The sequence below is a fragment of the Coenobita brevimanus genome, chromosome 93 (assembly GCF_032717465.1).
Source record: "Coenobita brevimanus isolate Jiangsu-jjx chromosome 93, ASM3271746v2, whole genome shotgun sequence".
Classification (NCBI taxonomy): Eukaryota; Metazoa; Arthropoda; class Malacostraca; order Decapoda; family Coenobitidae; genus Coenobita; species Coenobita brevimanus.
This window is the reverse complement of record NC_137046.1, coordinates 25,405,586-25,426,500: the sequence shown is the minus strand read 5'-3', so window position 1 is coordinate 25,426,500 and position 20,915 is coordinate 25,405,586. Positions and strand designations below refer to the sequence as shown.

The 20,915-nt window shown below is 39.6% G+C and overlaps 1 protein-coding gene across 1 annotated transcript in view; it reads left to right on the top strand.

Moving 5' to 3' along the window:
• LOC145412387 (sulfotransferase 1A1-like) overlaps positions 1-20,915 on the top strand; it is a 257,463-nt gene that overhangs the window by 205,075 nt on the left and 31,473 nt on the right. The gene's annotated exons all lie outside the window — the stretch shown is intronic.

The following is a 20,915-nucleotide window of genomic DNA, read 5'->3' as shown; positions in this document are numbered from 1 at the left end:
CACACCTGCTGTGTTGTGTTGTGTTGAACAGTGTCCATACCTGCCATGCTGGGTTGTGTTCTATCCATAACTGTGGCATTATGTTGTACTGTACTTATACCTGACAGAGAGTAGATTGTCTACTCCCTGTATTTGACAGGGAGTAGACTGTAGCACCAGTCAAGTAGGGCAGTACTTCCAAAAGTGGATGGAATTCTGGTGGCACCCAGAACTGGAGCTCCCGTTTCACCAGCCCTCGGGACTAGTTTCTGATCATCCCCCTTTGCTGAACTGTTTCATTGTTTCAGTAACAGAGAGAGTAGGCCAGTATGCTCAACAATACCAGTTCCTCTAACTGTCAAAACCAAACTACGCACACATTACACACTGCACTTCGTATTCACTATTAAAAAAAATGGCATCTTAGCACAAAGTCTCAGAGTCCACTGGTGGGGGTGGACCATCAAATCCTCCATCATCCGTCCATCTCCCGATGATGACCAAGCAAGATTCATGAAGCCACTGTCTGCCTCACTTCTACTTCATTTCTGCAACATTCGTCGCCTTTCCTCAAGCCTTCTCTCTGTTGGACACCACCTCTTCTTCTCTAAACCCCACCCTCTCTTCCACACTGAGACTCAGTTGTCTGAGGTCCCTGATAGCAAGCCCTTCTCGGTATCATCCTATTTCTCTATACTCATTTCAGAATCAAATGTGGCTGTTGTACTCTCTCTCTCTCTCTCTCTCTCTCTCTCTCTCTCTCTCTCTATATATATATATATATATACAGTATATATATGTAGATAGATAGATAGATAGATAGAAGGATATATATCATCAGCCGTTTGAGTATCCACTGCAGGACCGGCCTATCCCGACCGAAGTCGGGACGATACAGCCAATGTATCTCTACCAAGTGGCTTAGGCTGTCTGGTAGAGATTGTATGTAGGGTGAGAAGTGATTGTAAGTGTAATTGTAATGTTGGAGTGGCTTTGGATGTGTGTGTAGTCTGTGAACCAAGTGTAATCGGCCCTCGCAAGCCGACTGGGTGCAAGTATACTTTATAGTAAGCGACACTGGTTCAACCACAGCACCCCTTGTGTCCACCAAGGCAGTACATGGCCGGGTGAACACTTCCAAAGTTTATAACCCTGGCGGGGCGCAAACCCTCGTTCTTCAGTATAAGAAAATGCACACATTACCACTGTACCACAGAGGCTCCATATATATATATATATATATATATATATATATATATATATATATATATATATATATATATATATATATATATATATATAGTGAAGGAGAGTAAAAAGAAAATGGATGAGGAGTTTGGGAGAAATCTGAGTGTGAAATGGAGGGAGAGTAAGAAATTGTTTTGGAAAGAGGTAAAGAAAGTAAGGCAGTGTGAAAGGGGAAATAATAGGGGTGTGAAATATAGGAATAATAGATTGTTGGTGGAGAAGGGAGAGAAACTGAGGAGATGGAAGGAGCACTTTGAGGATTTGTTGAATGTGGAGAGTGAGAGCAGTGAGAGTATAAGTGGTTGGGGAATGGCTGGGAGAAGAAGAGATGAGAGGAGGGAGGAAGAGATCAGTAGGGCGGAAGTAGTGGAAGCTATGAAGAACATTAAGTTGGGAAAGGCCCCAGGAATTGATGGAGTGTGTGGTGAAATGCTTAGGTATGGGGGTGAGATTGTTGTGGAGTGGATATGGAAGTTGTGTAGATTGGCTTGGGAAGAGGGAAGGGTACCAGAGGACTGGAAATTAGGTAAAATTGTTCCTTCCTTTATACAAAGGAAAAGAAGAGAGAGAAGTATGTGGTAACCATAGGGGTATTTGCCTACTTAGTGTGACTGGTAAAATATATGGTAGAATACTCATTGATAGGGTTAGGCATATGACAAAGGAGCTAGTTGGAGAAGAACAAGGGGGATTTAGGAAGGGAAAAGGGTGTGTAGATCAGATATTTGTTCTAAGATGTTTAGTGGAGAAGTATCTAGAGAAGGGAAGGAAAGTGTACGCTTCCTTCATGGGCTTGGAGAAAGCTTATGACAGAATAGATAGGCAAGGTATGTGGAAGGTATTAAGAATATATGGAGCGGAGGGGAAATTGTTGAGTGCTGTGAAGAGTATGTACGAGGGAGCTAGGGTTACGGTGCAAGTGGATGGTGAGCTGAGTGAGTTCTTTGATCTCATTGTGGGACTGAAACAGGGTTGTGTGATGTCTCCATGGCTGTTTAATATATACATGGATGGGGTTGTAAAGAAGGTGCAGGGTAGGGCAGTGGATGTGGGGGTGGCTTTAATGAATGAGGGTGAGATTTGGAAGCTTCCAGTGTTGCTGTTTGCTGATGATATTGTACTGTTGAGTGAAGATGAATGGGAGTTGCAAGGTTTGGTGAATGAATTTGAGACAGTGTGTAGGAGGAGGAATCTGAAAGTTAATGTAAACAAAAGTAAAGTTATGGTGTTTGAGAGGAATGAAGTCACAGAGTGTGCAGTAAGGTTGGATGGTGAGGATATGGAGAATGTGAGTGCATTCAAGTACTTGGGTAGTGTGATGAGTAAGGATGGAACTTTGGGGGATGAAGTGCGTGAAAGCTTACAGCAGGGAAGGAAGGTTGTTGGTACACTGAAAGCAGTGATGAGAAATAGGGAGGTGAGTATGGAAGTTAAGAAATCACTGCATGATAGTATTGTGATCCCTACCCTGATGTATGGAAGCGAGGCATGGACCTTGCAAGAGGGGAACAAGTCAAGAGTGAGAGCAGTGGAAATGAGTTACTTGAGAGGAGCATGTGGAGTGACGTGGAGGGACAGGTTGACAAATGAAGAAGTGAAGGAACGCTGTGGGGTGGATGTGGATGTGGTTGAGAAGATTAGGAGAAATACACTGAGGTGGTTTGGACATGTGAAGAGAATGGAGAATGAAAGACTGACTAAGAGGGTGTATGTAGGTGAGGTGGAGGGAGGGAGAGGGAGAGGTAGACCGAGGATGAGGTGGAGGGATGGAGTTGAGAGGTATATGAGGGAGAGGGGGTGGTTGGGGGGAGGGTAGTCAAATGGTGGGTGACAGAGCGACTTGGAGGCGTTTTGTCGCGGCCACCCTTTGCGGGATTATATATATATATATATATATATATATATATATATATATATATATATATATATATATATATATATGTGATATATATATATATATATATATATATATATATATATATATATATATATGTGTGTGTGTGTGTGAAACAACATATCTTTGCTCTCATGTTCCTGATCCTGAATCATCTGAATTCTTTACTCCCTGGCTTCGGCTTTCCTGTCATTCTCTGACTAACTGTATATGTTTTGTTTACCTATCTCAAAATTCTACTAACTATGAAATATTCTTTGGCTATCTCACTTCTAAGAAGGAACACATCCTATCTATTTCTCCTTTGCTTGAATCCTCCAGTCTAGGTGATTTCAATGTTCATCACCACCTTTGTCTCTCCTTTCCTTTCACTGATCCACATAGTGAACAAGCCTACATCTTTTCTATCTTTAACCCGTGGATTGCGCAATTACCCGTAATGTGCAAAAAATGAAAATAAGTTTTTGTTTATTATAAACTTGAAGATAAACATCCAGGGCATCATCTGGTAAAAAAAATAATCTCTATCTCTCTGTCTTTGTGTAGGGCCATGTGTAAGGTTACGTAGGGGAGTAGTGAGAAAACGAAAAAACAAACAATAAAATTGTTTTTGTTTATTATAAACTTGAAGATAAACATCCAGGGCATCATCTGGTGAAAAGTAAAAAATCCCTCTCTCTCTGTCTTTGCGTACCGCCATGCGTAAGTTTGCTTAGGGGTGGAGTAGTTAGCGGTGATGCACGGCCAGCACAGCCTGAGCTGTGGCTCGCAATGCGACGCTACCCAGCCTGTGGACTCTCCTAAGAAGAGGCGTATGTGGCACTTTGCAGTTGCTAATTGGCTTGCCCCAAGCATCAAGTCTTTGATTTTCCTTGGGGATTATTGTCTCAGGCATGGAAGCATACATTCCTTTCTCATATCTTGTAACTATGCAAACAAAAACTTGGTTTAATCACACTTGTTTTAATCCTGTTCACAAGAGGAAGGCCTATAAAAGGTACCTGGAGCTGACCCCCCACCCCTTCATGAATATCATCTCTAATGCTTCTGGCCAGAATCGTGCTAGGCATGTTCTTCTCTTTGCTAAAAATAATTATATTTGTATTACATGCTCTGAACTCTCCAACTCAAATTCTTCTCGCTCCTTCTGCCACCTCGCCCAAAACTTTTCTAACAACGTTACCTGGTCATCCATCCCCCATCTTTTCCACTCTGATGGCTCTGTGGCTATATTTTCTACTCATAAAGCAGAACTCTTTGCTCTGACTTTCTCCTCCAGCTCCACCTTAGACGATTCTGGTTCAGTTCCTCCATCACTTCCCCTCTCTGACTTCATCATAGCTGACTTTAAGATTTCTTCAAATGATGTACTTTCTGTCATCGCTGGCCTCAGTACTAACAAGACATATGGGCATGATGGGGTCCCTCCTGTTACTCCTCAATGACTGTGCTTCATTGCTTATACTCTGCCTAGGTAAACTCTTTTGCCTTTGTCTATCACCTTGTTCCTTTCCTTCTTGCTGGAAGTTTGCTTTTATTCAGCCTGTCTCAAAGAAGGCGACCATTCCCAGTCCTCTAAGTATCGCTTAATTGCTTTAACATCCTGTATTTCTAAAGTCTGTTCTTAGCAAAAAAATTTGAAGGCACCTTTCTTATCACAACCTTCTTTCTGATCATCAGTATGGGTTCCACCAGGGATGCTCCATTGGCGATCTTCTTATCTACCTCTCAGATTCCGGGCCATCCTCCTTTCGGGACTTTGGCGAAAGCTTTGCAATTGCAGTTGACATCTCAAAGGCTTTCTATCGAGTCTGGCATAAATCTTTTCCAAATTGCCCTCTTACAGTTTCTATCATTCTACTTGTGCCTTCATCTATAGCTTCCTTTCTGGTCGATCAACAGCTGCGGTTGTAGACGGTCACAGTTCTTCTTCTTCTTCTAGAGCTATCAACACTGGTGTTCCTCAGGGATCTGTTCTGTCACCAGCTCTCTTTTTTCTATTCGTCAGTGACCATCTAAGCTGTACATCTAACCTTATCCATTCATATGCTCATGACTCCACCTTTCACCTTTCCATTTGCTTCGCTCTGCGCCCATCCTAGCAGTTTTTTCAACAAACAAGGAATTAGGCTGTGGCCCACCTAATGTCTGACTTGGCTCATATCTATGATTTGGTAAAATTAATCTTGTTTTTACTGCATCAAAAATTCAGTTTTTACATCATTCAACCCTCCAGAATCTTTCCCAGGAATGTCCTTAAATTTTTAACAATACCCAGCTCAAAGCTCCATCATCGTCAAACATAACTGGGATTTCTTTCTCTCTGGATTTATTTTGGAAAGATCATATCACCTGTCTTGTAATATCTACTTGGAAGAGAGTAGGTGTGCTAAGCTGACTCTGTCCCTTCTTTACCACAGCACAGTTGTTGACACTATACACGGGTTTTATTCGCCCCTGTATAGAGTACAACTCTCATGTGTGGAGAGGCTCCCCACATGCATCTCAACAAGGTGGAGTTAAAGCCTTTCGCTTCATTAACTCTCCTCCTCTTACTGGCTTCCTTCAACCTCTGTCTGCTTGCCACACTTTTGCATCTTTATTTCTTTACTATCGTTATTTCAATGGTAACTGCTTGTCTGAACTGTCTGTCTGCATTCCTCCACCACTACAGCGTTCGCGTAGCACCCATCTACGAACAAACTCTTATCCCTTTTCTGTCCAACTCTCTAATACAAGAGTTAACCATTACTCCCAGTCCTTCATGTATGCAACAAATCAACAATGAACTGTATTTCTCTGTCTGTAGGTAGTTCAATCCTGCTCAAGACTACACACACGTAGTCCTGGGCAGGGTTGTACTGGGCATCCTCCTCCCCCATGTATAGTACTGAGCATGCCCCAATATTGTCTGTGTAATAATGGGCATGCCCACAAGCAATTCCCTCCCCTCCAATTATTAGGTCACATACCCCCTGTCCAAATCTACACAGGCTGAAGATGTTTTGATCACGAGAGGACAGACATCCACCTTCTATGGTGGTTGGTGGGAAACTGACCGAGGCAAGGCTCACCAAAGTGAGTGGCCTTGACCAGCCTTCATACCCGTGTAACTTTCACCTGGCGAAAGACTCTCTCTCTCTCTCTCTCTCTCTCTCTCTCTCTCTCTCTTCATTCTGTTTTCTATCTAATTTCTTCTTATTCTCTACAGCTACAGTCACTCTACAGCTACAATAACTACAATTAACACCACCACCACTGTTACCTGATTTAAGAAATGTCTTTTCATATAAAGGACAAACAAAAACAAAGTGAAACATTTGAAGACATTTATTAATAATGTTTTCCTATTGCATACATCCTAATCCGGGACATATCAGGCACATATCATACAGGTGCGAAAGGTGTCGTGGAAACCCGATCAAGGGAGCTGATAGAGAAGTACAGGAGGATCATATGATGCTACAAGGAGAAAACTAACAACATCTTAATTTCAGGAATACTCCCAAGGAATACCTTCTTCAATAAAGCATTTAGTATAAATAACAGGTTTAGGTCACTTTGCCTGCAGGAAGGAGTTGAGTTCATTGACACATCGAACCAATTTTACGAGCAGCGAACACTATTTGCGAATGGACTACACTTGAATGCCATTGGTTCTGCCCATCTCGGTCATTGTTTAGTGATGCAGTAAGTTTTTTCTGGAGAAAAAACAGGCATCATGGGAGGCAAACACAGATGTAAGATGATCCTATGAATCAGTAAGTAATGGAAGCTCCCCACATAGGAAAGGAAAACACATTAAAGCTCTTCTTGTAAATGCACGTAATCTAAGTAATAAATTTTCTGATTTAGAGGCCCTTGTTTTTACTGAAGAGTAAGACATAATTGGTATAACAGAATCGTGGCTAAATACTGAGCAAAGAGATTATCTAGCAGAGTTTAATTACCAGGCTATCACATTTTCAGTAGTGAATGGAAGAATCGAACAGGGGGCGGTGTGTTGTTATGTATTAAATCAGGATTTCATCCAGTCATAATCACCAAGCTATGTATTGAAAACATTGACACTATTTATATTCAGCTTAGAAATTAATCTTGCTATAAAATCACACTTGGGTTAATTTATCATCCACCCGGTCAGCCACTCAACATCGATAATGAAATCTACAAGCGAATTGGTGAAATATCTTACAGTATATGCAAAGCACTGTAATATTTGGTGATTTTAATTTACCAGTTCCAAAATGGGAAGAAGCGCTCTCCTCACACACAGGGTTAGACCTATATACAAACTTGCAGGAAAGTTCTTTGTATCAATTTGTAAATTATCCAACACGTGGAGCTAACATCCTAGATCTTGTCTTAATCACATCAGAAAACGTAGTGAGTAATGTAATTGTAGGAGAAGAATTTAGTACAAGTGATCATCACACAGTTACTTTAAACATTAAAATCAGTGAAGACAATGTCAGGGCCAGTTGCGAGAAAGTCCCTGACTTTAAGAGGGCAAATTTTAAGAAATTAAAGTCATTTGTTTGGTGCAGGTATCTGGCATCCTATTGCCGAAACTTTTGACATCAATGACGTGTGGAATTATTTTACAGAAACTCTCAACAGTGCTGTCAGGTCATGTATTTCAATGCGCAACTGAAGGCCTGCCAAAAATTCTAAACCCAAATGGTGGAACTCTGACATTAAACATTGCCTGGAAGCAAAAAATCTTGCTTATGAAAATCATAATACCACAAAGAGTCAAAGAGATAAAAATAAATACGATACCCATCGATGGAAAGCCAAAAAATTAATTAAATGCAGTAAGAAAAACCTTGAGGCACATATTGCAAGTATCAGTAAATCATATCCCAAAGAATTTTTCAGTTACATAAGAAACAAAAAGGTAATAACTCCGACAATCGGCCCCTTAATCACATGTAATGGAGAGCACACTTATGATGAAACTATGATGGCGAAAATTCTTGATATTTCTTAGCGTCAGTATTTACAACAGAAAATATAGATACGATTCCTGCTGTTTCCCCATTCCTATAGAAGTGGACAACATAATCACTGACATTACAGTTAGTGATCGCAATGTACTCCTAGCAATTAGCAAATAAAAAGAGCAGGAAACACCAGGGCCGGACAAAATATCTCCACGTGTTTTGAAGGAAATACAGAATGAAATATCAAAGCCTTCATCTGAACTTTTTAACTTATCACTTAAGAGCAGTAAAGTGCCACATGAATGGAAACTTGCTAACGTAACCCCAATATTAAAAAAAAGCAACAGAGCACAGCCAGAAAACTACCGCCCAATTAGTATAACATCGGTGATTTGCTAAATGCTTGAAACTATTATCAGAGACAAGTATGTGAAACACTTAGAATCAAACAAGCTCATCAAAGATTCGCAACATGGTTTTCGTAATAATCGCTCTTGGCTCACGAACCTGCTGGACTTTTTCAGTGATATACTGAGCATGTATGACGACACTAAATCTGTTGATGTTTACCTTGGTTTTCAAAAGGCTTTTGACAAAATTCCACACAAAAGACTCCTTCAGAAACTTAAGGCACATGGTGTCAGTGGCAGTGTTCTCGGGTGGGTAGAAGATTGGCTCACTGGACGAAAGCAAAGAGTTGTAATAAACGGAAAAGAGTCAGACTAGATAAACGTTACAAGTGGAATGCCGCAGGGTTCAGTATTAGGTCCTATTCTTTTCTTAATATATATAACTGATATTGATGAAGGATTGTTGTTAAATTTCAAAATTTGCTGACGATACTAAAGTATGTAACAGAGCAGATACAGCACTACAAAGGCAGGCAATTCAGAGAGATCTTGATCGACTGTTTTACTGGGCCCAAGTTTGGCAAATGGAGTTCAATGTTAATAAATGTAAAGTGCTAAACTTTGGCAAGAAAAATGTAAGAGCTAGTTACAGCATGGATAATGTCCAACTTGATAAGGTAAACCATAAAAAAGACTTAGGAGTTATAATAACAAACGATTTGAAACCAATCAAAGAATGCACAGAAGCTGTGAAAAAAAGCCAATAAATTAATTGGATTCATAGGTAGAGCACTGGAATACAAATACGATAATATCTATAATATATATATTTTTTAATTTTAATTTTTTAGAGTCTGGACCAATTTATCAAATGCAAGTATTAGTATATGCACAGATAGCCCTGAGTTAACGGTCACCACTCATATTTCCGACCTGTGATGGGCTGTGGATCACTGAGGGGTCCCTGTTAGTCAAGTGACCACCATCGGGACATTTTTAATGTATCAGGGGTCACTGTTTCAGGTGACTTGTGTGTTGGTCCCGCATGGTAAAGTTCCTAGTCTCAGTGTAATTAACGGAGCAGGGGCCTGATTGACTGCTGCCTACCTTAATAGCGCCAGCCAAGGCTGCTGCACCACCCCCGAACATCCACACTGTGTACTGTGCAATTTCAACACTGCGTCTGCAGACGCCTTGTTAACTCAACATACCCGTACATAGTGTCATGCGTTAATTATTTGTTCTTTTATTTATTTTACTTTTTTACTTTGTCTTCCAGGTTATTCATACTGGTAGCTTATAGATAAAGTATTATACAATGTAGCTTTTCATTTGCAGTCTTTCCTATGAAATTTCCATGTCAGTTTTTCCATGCTGCATGGTGTTTTTTCTCACTTTTTCTTATCAGTTTTAACTGGAGAGTTTGGAGGCGGGGGGAGCCTTCTTGCTTTGCTATCGTTATCCTTCAGCATGTAGAGTTAGATCTCGTAGTCATAGTCTACCCTGTAACAAACATACTCGAAATGACCATAAGGTCTGTTGCTGTTTGCTTTCCTTTGTACTCCTTTGTATTCCTTTGTACACTATGCATCACTCAGGTACAGTGGGTCTTCACATTTAAAGCAAATTATCATGGGTATCTTGTGTGGGTCACAGAATGTTTCCAAATGTTCATCACACCACAGTTCAGTTATGGGTGATTTTGCATAGCGATGCTCGAGTTTGATAGCCGTCCATAGGTCACATCCCAGGCTTGTACCTAAGGAAAAGAGAGAAAAAAAAGTCCAATAAATCACTCTTAGATACAGTAAAACAAACACTTCATGCATCCCTCCTCAAAGATACCTTACCCACCCGGGTCTCCCATATTCCATAGTTGTCTGTCGGAGTCTCACCTCCGGAGGTTTATATATCCATCTCCAGATTATTCCCAAGTACTGTCATACACCCATCACATATTATGGAATGCAAGGACTGATACTTACCAGTATGTAGTGACTGCACTCTTCAGGGAAGATTCTTGCATAGGTAAAATGCACATTCTTTGTAAGTATACTTATTCAGGCAGAAAGTGCGTCGACAGTCAGGGAGAAGCACAGGAGAGTATTTACACACATATTTTAGTACCCGTTTATCGTTCTTGACACAATTGTTTGTGGAACTGTTTTTTGATTATCATCATCAATGTATCTACATCCTCTGTACATATGACATGTATGAAAAATACTACATAGGCCCTGCAAACATAAGAAGAAACACTCTGGAGGCAGTTGGGTTGTGTGCACAATTTTAATGTTTTGTCTATCTGTCTATCAATTGCCAGACGCCTTAATCCCATAAGGGGTGGCCACAAACAAATCACCTCCATGTCGCCCTGTCTCCTGTCATTTCCTTGCCCTGCTCCCAGCTCACACCTCCCTCTCTCATATACCTCCCCACTCCATCCCGCCATCTCATCCTTGGCCTCCCCCTCTCTGTCCTCCTCCCTCCCTCCACCTCACACACATACACTCTCCTCATCAGTCTCTCACTCTCCATCCTCTCCACATGGCCAGACCACCTCAGTGTGTTTCTCCTAATGCTTCCTATCACATCCACATCCACACCACATCGCTCCTTCACTTCCTCATTTGTTAGCCTGTCTCTCCATGTGACTCCACATGCTCCTCTCAAATAACTCATTTCCACTGCTCTCACTCTTTACTTATGTCCCTACAACAAGGTCCAAGCTTCACTTTCATGCGTTAGACTTGGCATCACAATACTGTCATGTAGTAGCTTTTTCACTTCCATGCCCATTTCCCTGCTCACTTCCGTGTTTCATAACACTGCTTTCAAGGAACCAGCAACCTTTCTTCCTTGTTGTGTCCTTTCAAGCTCTTCAGCCTCTAAACTTCCATCCTTACTCATCACACTACCCAACTACTTAAACACACTCACATTTTCCATTTCCTCCTCATCCAACCGCTTCACTTCTCTTCACTGACCTCACTTCTATCAAAGACCAAAACTTCACTCTTCCTACATGCACCTTTAGTTTCCGTTTCTTATACTCTCTTCCAAACTCATTCAATAAGCCTTGTAGCTCCCCTTCGTCTTCACTTAATAGCACAGTATCATCTGCAAACAACAGTTCAGGGAGTTGCCAAACACTGCCCTCTTTCACTAGGGCCGCATCAATATCCACTATCTTACCTTGTATCTCTTTTATAACCCCATCCATATACAGATTAAACAACCATGGAGACATGACACATCCTTGCTTCAATCTAACCTTCAAATAGAAAAATTCACTCAGTTCACTATCCACGTGCACTGCAGCCTTAGCACCTTCACTGCCTTCAGCAACTTCCCATCTACTCCTTGTATTCTTAATACTTTCCACAATCCTTGTCTATCCACCCTGTCATATTCTAACTTTGTCAAAAAGTATCCTACCATATACTTTTCCTGTTACACTAAGAAAACAAATGCCCCTATGATTACCATAAGGGGGAATAATTATACCTGACTGCCAATCCTCCAGGACTCTACCTTCCTCCCAGGCCAATCTGCACATCTTCCACATCCATTCTACTACTATCTCTCCCCCATGCTTCAGCATTTTACCACACACTTCATCAATTCCTGGGGCTTTCTCCATTTTAACCTTCTTCATTGTTTCCACTCTTGTAGAAACTTCGTAGCTTCTTGTAGTGTGTTTTGTAAATCAGTTATACGTATATTAGACTCGTGGACGAGGGTTTGTTATACGTGAGTAGTTTTGTAAGTGGATAATCTTCGTTCCCTTTGTCATGCGATGACAGGAGAGGTAAAAATGAGTATGGGACTATTATTTGTCTTGGAAATATTAACAAAGTCTCTCACACACACGAGTGAAGTATAGAGTCCCGCTGTTACCTCCCCACTGTCTCTCTCTTTCTCGCCCTACCACCCTCTCGCCTCTGTTGGTAGCCTCCTCCTCACCTCACCTCCTCTTTCTTTCCGTATATAAGAACTTCCATCATGTGGGCTACACTGTCATCCAAATGTTCTAGATGCCTGTGTGTGTGTATGTGTGTGTGTGTAAGGTCACGAGGCACTGTTTGTGGGCTATTGTGCTGGTGTGAGACATTCTGGAGAGGTGTTAATGTCATTTCCTCTCGCCCTTAGGTCTGACATTGTCCTAACCTCTAGACTGTATTATGTATGTTGCTGGTTATTATGAAGTAAGATATTTTACAGTCCTGACATCGCTCGGTCATGCCAGCTGGCGATCCTCCGACAGCATTCATCAGTGACACACTCTAATCTATTAGTACATAGTACTGATTATATTGTATAAACATAATATTCATGATAATCTTGTACTGGCCTAATAATATTCTAGAAACATAATACATTTTAAACAAATTGTATACATAATGGAGCAAATGCACTATAGTTAAATTGATTGTAAAATATTGTATAACATATTGTAAAATGTGTATGCATAACAGACATACACATATAATTATGCAATGGTAATACTGCTAGGGCACACAAACCACAAAGCCAGTTAGGAGACAGGGCGTGTGTGCTGGGCAATCCCCAGGCCCTGTCCTCCCCCTTTACTATTATTTAATCAACCCATACCCCACTCACCGGGCTAATGTATGGCTCGGCCTGCACTATAGGTGCAGGGAATCTGTAAACGAACGAACGAACAGCTAGGTCATTGCATTATATATGGAGTTATCCCTTTAGTAATGTCTAATATTTCACCTAACTAGTATGATGATTCTTGTAATACAGAGTTGTAGTAACACTGTATGAAATGTTACATAATTATATTTTTATTGTACATAATTGTATTGTAACTGTTACATATCGTTGGTAGTTACATAACTGTAGCAGCTGTAAAATAATTGTATTAACATTGTAGTAACATTGTAGTAATACAGAATTGTACTAACATTGTATGAATTGTTACACAATAATTGTATTGTACATAATTGTATTGTAATTGTTACATATCGTTTGTATTTACTTAGCTGAAGCAAGTGTAACATAATTCTAGTAACACTGCAGTAATATTGTAGTAACATTGTAGTAATACATAAATGTAACATTGTATGAATTGTTACATAATTGTATTGTTACATAATAATTGTATTGTACATAATTGTAATTGTTACATATCGTTTGTAGTTACATAACTGTAGCAAGTGTAACATAATTCTAGTAACACTCTAGTAATATTGTAGTAACATTGTAGTAATACATAATTATGACATTGTATGAATTGTTACATAGTTGAATTGTTACATAATAATTGTATTGTACATAATTGTATTGTAATTATTACATATCGTTTGTAGTTACATAACTGTAACTGTAACATAATGCAATCATTTGTCATTAAATAATTGTAGTAATTGCAGTAATATTATAGTAACTGCAGTCCTGACATCGCTAATCCAGTCATGCAGCGGTCGATGATAGTGATGATGTGCCTTGCCACTGACTCGTGGAGAACAACAATTTGCTTTTTGTTTCACTTATAGAAGGAGTTTATGTGATATTTAGGCATTTGTAGTAACACACCTATTTTCATTTGTTTGTTATGCGATCTTACTGTATATTTTTTTACTGATTTTCTATAGTTTGTTTTTCTTCGTTTGTCTACGCTTTTTCGGTGTTGTCCAGGTTGCATAATTGCTGGCTAATTCCCTTGGGACCCCTTTTTAAGGCTTAGTTTATATTGCACAGATATTACTGAAAATGATATTATATAGCCCCATATTTTGTTATTTTATATAAAAAAATCTATATACACTATATACAGTATAAACTACTGTATATACACTGACTTGTTGTTCACGTGTACCTATCGTGGGCAATATATGTCAGCACTGTGTGGAAATCTTTGTCTTAATGATTGTGTGGAAGATGTTGTTCATTCTTGCCAACGTCATTTGTGTTGGCCCTTTTTTTCTGGTTTTCCTTGTAACTTAATTTGTCTGTTTCCACTAGGTAGCATTAATTAATAAATGTTTAATACAGTTCTTTTAATCACTGACTGAGTAACTGTGATAGTATATTTTCTTTATTACTTTGTAGATGTAATAATTTATAGCTGTATGTATGAAACACGTATTTTATGTTGGTATAAATTGTAACACTCGTTGGTAGTAAATAAATACTATAATAAATGAGTGAACATATACAGTGTAGATTATTTATTGTTGGTGCAAGTATTTAGTGATTGAATTATACAGATAACTGAAGTAGGTATATGTATTTAAGTTGTAACTATACAGCACGTTTTATATGCTTGTGCAAAAGATGTTGTCTACCACTGTGTCTATTACTGTGTATTGTATAAGTAAAGTAACTATGTAACTCACTAATTTTTACCGTGGTGGGAATGGTGTTAGTGATGGTGCAGGTGATGAGTTGAATGACGTGTTGTGGGGTGTCCTTAACTTCTCAGGAAAATGCTAGCAACGTCGACTTCTCACACTCTGGTAGTTGTAGTTAGTAAATGAGTAACGATGAGTAATGTTGAGTAACGATGAGTAAGGTGAGAGGTGGGTGAGGGATCTGGTATTTGCTGCTGTCATCATCCCTGCCTCAGCGTGGTGGTGGTGGAGGTGGTGGGTAGGTTGGAGAGAAGGGTGGGGTCAGGTGGGGGATGATGTAGTCGTGGATTGTGAGTTAACTCTCGGTCTACGTTTGCTTGTTTTTGTTTTTCTTTCTCGATGTATTTTCGGTCCTTCTTTCTTGTGATTTACTCGTTGTGGGATGAAGAATGTTGCTACTTGTAGGTGCGTGTAGAAGATTATAGAGATGTCTTGTAGACTTGTTACTTGTAGTTGATCATAGATGGTTGTAGGTCGTTGGTTCGTCGTGGAAATTGGAAGATTGTTTGTATCAATATTTTGTTAAACTACTGGCAAGGCGTCGTGTGACCTCTTCACCTCTACATCAGCGTGATGATCGGGGAGACGGAGGGGGAGTTGGAGAGAATACTGTCAGGAGCTGGTTGTGAGTTGTTGGTTGTAAGAGGTATTGTTTGTTTTCTGTCTTGATAATGTAGAATCAACCGTACACACGTAGACTCCTAGGCTCGTAGACTCGTGAATCGTATACTCGTAGCCTAAACTCGTAAACTTGTAAACTCGTTCTTCTTCCTGTATACTCGCTTGTGGTTACTTAATCGTAGAATTGTGGTTTCCTGATAGTGTAGAATCAACTGTAGAACTGAAGCTGATATTGGTTACAGTCTCGCCTGTTTTTGTAGAAATTCACTGTAGATTCGTAGACGAGGTTCATACTTTCGTTGCCACCATCTTTTGTAGGAACTTCATAGCTTCTTGTAGTGTGTTTTGTAGATCAGTTATACATATATTAGACTCGTGGACGAGCGGTTATTATACGTGAGTAGTTTTGTAAGTAGATATTCTTCATTCCCTTTGTCATGCAATGACAGGAGAGGTAAAGATTAGTATGGGACTATTTTTATTTGCCATGGAAATATTAACAAAGTCTCTCACAAACGAGTGAAGTATAGAGTCCCGCTGTTACCTCCCCACTCTCTCTCTCTCTCTCTCTCCCCTGTTGCTAGCCTCCTTCTCCCCTCTCCTCCTCTTTCTTTCCGTATATAAGAACTTCCATCACGTGGGCTACACTGTCATCCAAATGTTCTAGAAGCCTGTGTGTGTGTATGTGTGTGTATGGTCACGAGGTGCTGTTTGTGGGCTATTGTGCTGGTGTAAGACATTCTGGAGAGGTGCTAACGTCACTTCCTCTGGCCCCTGGGTTTGACATTGACCTAACCTCTAGACCAGCGTTTCTCAACCTTTTTACCCTTATAGAACCCTTGAAATAATTTTCATGTCTCTGGGAACCCTTACAAAAAAATAATTATATATCATTATTGATAACTTCCTTTCTCTTGTATGAACTTAAAGTTCATAAGGAGAACATAATATATTTTTTTCTGATAACTGGTTTTAGCAAACAATAACTTACGTTTATCTCATATTTAATGACAATGCACAAAAAATATTAATAAACATAAACAAATAAATATAAAACTGAAATCAGATTACTTGTTCAAGAGGCCTCTTACGGAGGTTTTCATTCACAGACAAAACTAAACATAAATAACCAGTGTCAAATATAACACATATAAACAGAACGAAAACAGATAATAACTACTAGTACTACTACAATACCTTGATCAATAAAACTTAAACAAATCAAACTGAAACAAATTAAGGCAAACAGAAGAACTAACTTTGGAGCAGAGAGAGAGAGAGAGAGAGAGAGAGAGAGAGAGAGAGAGAGAGAGAGAGAACACATAGACTTCTCATAAACTAACAAAAAAATCATAAACATACTTAAGCTGTTAATATTCATATAAAATCCCTAAATGATGGGTAACATTTACTAAATAACGTGGGTGAGTGAAGGACTGTACAAGCACGCCAGGAAGTACATACGGGACTGATGGAGACCGTGCATGTGTCCTGTACTCGGGTGAGTCACTTGATGATACACGAATCCGTCACGTATAGCTCCTGTCTACTGACCACTAAAGGCAGTTTCACACTGGTGCCGTAAGAACGTCGCTGAGTATATTCCCTATAATTATTATACTTGTAAATGATATAACAGGTTAAGACTTTAAAATAATACCCAAGAATTTCCCAAGAAAATGCCGTATGTGTATAGTAGATTTACAAATATGAAATTAAACAAAAATAACTCAAAAATGCATTTACATATGATTAGCCTATTTAGTACTATTTCTCACGGAACCCCTAGCGACCTCTCGCGGAACCCTAGGGTTCCAGGGAACCCCGGTTGAGAAACGCTGCTCTAGACTATATTATGTATGTTGCTAGTTATTATGTAGTAAGATATTTTACAGTCCTGACACCACAACTTCCAAATGTACTGATTTCTTCCTCTCTTTTCACATCCCTCCTTCTCCCAGCCATTCTCCAGCCAATAATATTTGCATTACTTTCATTCGCTTTGTTCAACCATTCCTTAAAGTGTTCTCTCCATCTGCTCACTTTTTCTTCCGTCTTGACTAGCAGTCTACCATTTTTAGCTTTCACTCCCCAACTAACTTCTTTGGCACGTTGTCTCTTTACCTCTTTCCAGAACACTTTCTTACATTCCCTCCACTTTATACTCAAATTCCTTCCAAATTCCTCATCCACTCTCTTCTTACTCTCTCTTACTAACCTTTTCACCTCTCTTTTCCTTTCTACATATAACTCTCTCTTCCGTCTCTCAACTTCTTCCATACTCCTGTTTCTCATCCACTCACTATATGCTTTCTTCTTTTGTGCCATAGCCTCTCTCATCTCTTCAGTCCACCATGCTGTTCCCTGCACCCCCTTTCGTCTTCTCTTCACCCCACACACCACCTCACATGCTGCACAGATTTCTTCTGTGAATATCTTGCACACAACTTCCACCTGCCCCATCTGCTCCAATCTATGTTTACCCAATCGCTCCTCCACTTCCATCTTATATTCTGCCTTTTTTCCCTCCTCTTGCAACTTTTCCACTCTCTTTGTATGAACTACTTCCTCCTGTCCTTCCCTTCATCTATTTTTCCATTTCATTTACCACCAAGTGGTGGTCCGAAAGTCCATTCCCCCAACCACTGTTGCAACCATTACACACACCTTCTCATCCTTTCATCCACACACACATAATCAGTCATTGCCTTCCATTTATTTTACCACCCAACCTGCTCATCACTCGCCACGTATACCTATGGATCATTTTGAGCCTGAGGAGGGTATTAGCTATCATCAACCCCCTCCCGGCACAAATGTCCATTAATGCACTGCCATTCTTATCCATCTCTGCAGGCACACCCCACTCACCAACTACTCCATCCACTTTCACATTCCCTACTTTTCCATTCATATTTCCAATAAAAAACAACGTTTTTAGGTTTCGTGATTTTTTAAAAAGTTACAAAATGTTCAGAGTACTGGTTAGTTAGAAGACCATATGAATCAAGGAAATATATAATGTGATCCTTTATGAAAAAACAAACCCAGTGTCCCATTTCTGATTTTTAAGTGGGTAAAATGCTAGCGATGATAAACACAGGCCCAAGTTTGTCAGGTATTTTCACATGTATCACTTCTTCAGTTGCGAGACATCCCCTAAATTGCTTAATACAGTGAAAGGGTAAATTTTTACGAATCACAGTTTCGAGTTCTTGATCATTCATTTTCCTTTAAGCTTTCACTTCAGAATATATTTGCCGATCATTATTTATTCTAATAATTCCTTGAGTTTCTCCAAACATCAGCAGGACAAGATTAGACTCATTGTCTTTCTTGAATGTTGTATTTATTCTTAGATTTCCTGTGTATTCAGGATCAATTGCAACTTTAACGTCCTCATGTTATAGGTCTAAAACTAAAATCATTCTTCCCTTGGTATAGGCCTCATAGTTAAGTGATCTCGATTGAGACCTAGAGCCTTTAAGGTAAAATGGTACAATGATGCGAACTGATAAAGAACAGAGATTGTGAAGTTATACAGACTTCTCCCATTGACACTTACAGCCAACCCTGACAAGTCAGCATGAGTCATGTACAAAGGATTCTTATCATACAGTTCAGAAACAGGCCCCATATCAACTGAAACAGGCCCCATATCAACTATGCACAAATACAGTTTGCTTGGAGTACAGTTCCCCCAAGCCACTTCTTTATTATACACAGACTCCACAAACGAGCCTGGATCAGATAACGAAGCATTAAGTGCTGCCATAGCCGCTGGCTGAGGAAAGACACGAGTACCCATAGTTTACACAAATCTATGTGGAGCTTCATTTTGCCCCCATCTTGATGAGTGTTGATAATAAAACTCAGATCAGCGAATTTAAGTCGAATAGTGACGTCAATGTTATCAAGTAAAAATCCATCCAACCCATTTAAGTCCATCAGTAGTGGACTACATAGATGCAGTCCATGTTCCTTAGAGTAAGAAACGTTTTCCCTGATCACTGAGCCCAACAAAATGGTCTTCAGTATCCATCCCAATACCATTTTCATCATGAAGTAAATAACAGTTTTTACCAATAGTCCCTACTTTGGAGGGACTAAGTGTTGTGAGTAATTTTATAAAGGCCGTATTATTATACATATAGTTATTTTCAAGCTGAATCCCATTTACAAACACAGATGCATTTTCAAATATTGTGTGTAATACTGCATTGACAAACATCATCTTATCATGTACGAGTACAGAAATTCCGTCTGCTTTTGTAACTCGTAATTTCAACTGGAAGGATAGAGTTCTTATAACAAAGAATGACCCATCAGCTTTAGGTATGCGAAATTCTACATATTTATCAATTATTTTTTTTATTGAAATACTGCGTTAATGGGTAGAACATCCATATCCTGCTTTGAAGCAACTGGTGATTCTATCATCCGGACATTATGAGGACGAGGAAACATTTTTGGTATGGAAACTGAATTACTGCTGAGAGGGGATTTTACCCCTACTCCCGAAGCAACATCAAGAGACATGTTACCAGAATCAAATCACTATTCTAACTAAGCTTTGTTAAGTCATGTACATCCTTTTTATAACATTTCCATAATTTCTGCCTCCTTTTTTACTTTCGTTTACGTCCTCCTTTCATGCTAGCTGTTTCAGCGACACCTTTCAGGGCTGTAATACCTCTCTGTTTCTGAGTCCTTCAGATTTACCTTGCCATTAGATACATCCTCCAGTACACCTTGTCCCATACCCAAAGCTTCAGGAACTACATTTTTTATTAGAAAAGGAAATACCCATTTCCCTAAGCCCTTTAGAAAGTCAAAAATGCCAGCCCCCCGTTGACAGTATATGGGACTCCTAAAAGTAGTTTTATCACTTATAGCCCCTCCTCGTTTGAGTAGGAATGGGTCTTTGAATAGTAACAAGAATTCGTCTTCGGAAGGAGGAATCAGGGTAGTACGCATCATGGTGTCAAAAACAGTATTGAGTCTGTGAACCTCTTGACCTACGTCTTATATGGAAAACACAGGGAACACTGTGATTGTCTTAAAGTATATTGGTCCGCCATTCTTATTAGTAATTTTTATGCTAACACTTTCTATAGTTGAACTACTAATTGTTTTGTACATTATAGGATTAACACCCTTACCCGTCACATTATTCGGTAGGAGTATAGCATCAAGGATATTTACAATTTGCCCCCAAATAGTGAAGTGTTAACCAAGTCAGAGTACACATATAAATAATCATTGGAACCATCAGATCTGGGTGGATATGGTCCTATAACTTTAATAGGATTGGGTTACGAGGATGAAGGACTTTCCTTTTCAGTTTTTTGAATTATCGAATAACGAACTCTTGGTTCAAACCCCAGCACTATGGCAATTTGAGGAGCAAACTCCATCGATAACTCGGTGTATATATGATCTGCATCAGCTCCAACTACCATTTTTTGGATGACAGCCCCATCTATGTTGTAAT